We start from the raw sequence: 460 nt of genomic DNA, 5'->3' as shown, positions 1-460 counted from the left end.
TTCCTCTCTCACATAACCTTACAAGCCATTTAGTTGTTTACGGTGTAATGCAATTACTGTAACAAGCAGTTCTCACTTGTTTAGGTATGTCTCGCCCTCTTATACATGTCTTGTATCTTTTAACATTTTTCTGTCCTTTTATTTTTGGTAGATTCCGTTACTCATTTATTATTGTTTGTTTTTAGGAACTACTTTGGCGTTGTTTCTTTTTTCATTAGATAATGTTTTCTTGTTCATTATTTCTAGTCTGATTATTGGGATGTGATTCTTCGAAACGTTATGTAATAATAAAGATATTCACCACAGCCCTGGTTCTATTTTTCATTCTGCGTTTACGTTTTCCGAGCGGAAAATCAACAACAAAAATTACCATATATATGTGTACATATGTATAGATATGTACACACACACAAACACACGTATGTGTGTGTGTGTGTGTGTGTGTGTGAGTGTGTGTGTG

This window comes from Penaeus chinensis, chromosome 10 (genome assembly GCF_019202785.1).
Source record: "Penaeus chinensis breed Huanghai No. 1 chromosome 10, ASM1920278v2, whole genome shotgun sequence".
Taxonomy (NCBI): domain Eukaryota; kingdom Metazoa; phylum Arthropoda; class Malacostraca; order Decapoda; family Penaeidae; genus Penaeus; species Penaeus chinensis.
The sequence above is the reverse complement of the archived record's forward strand: the minus strand, read 5'-3'. Positions refer to the sequence as shown.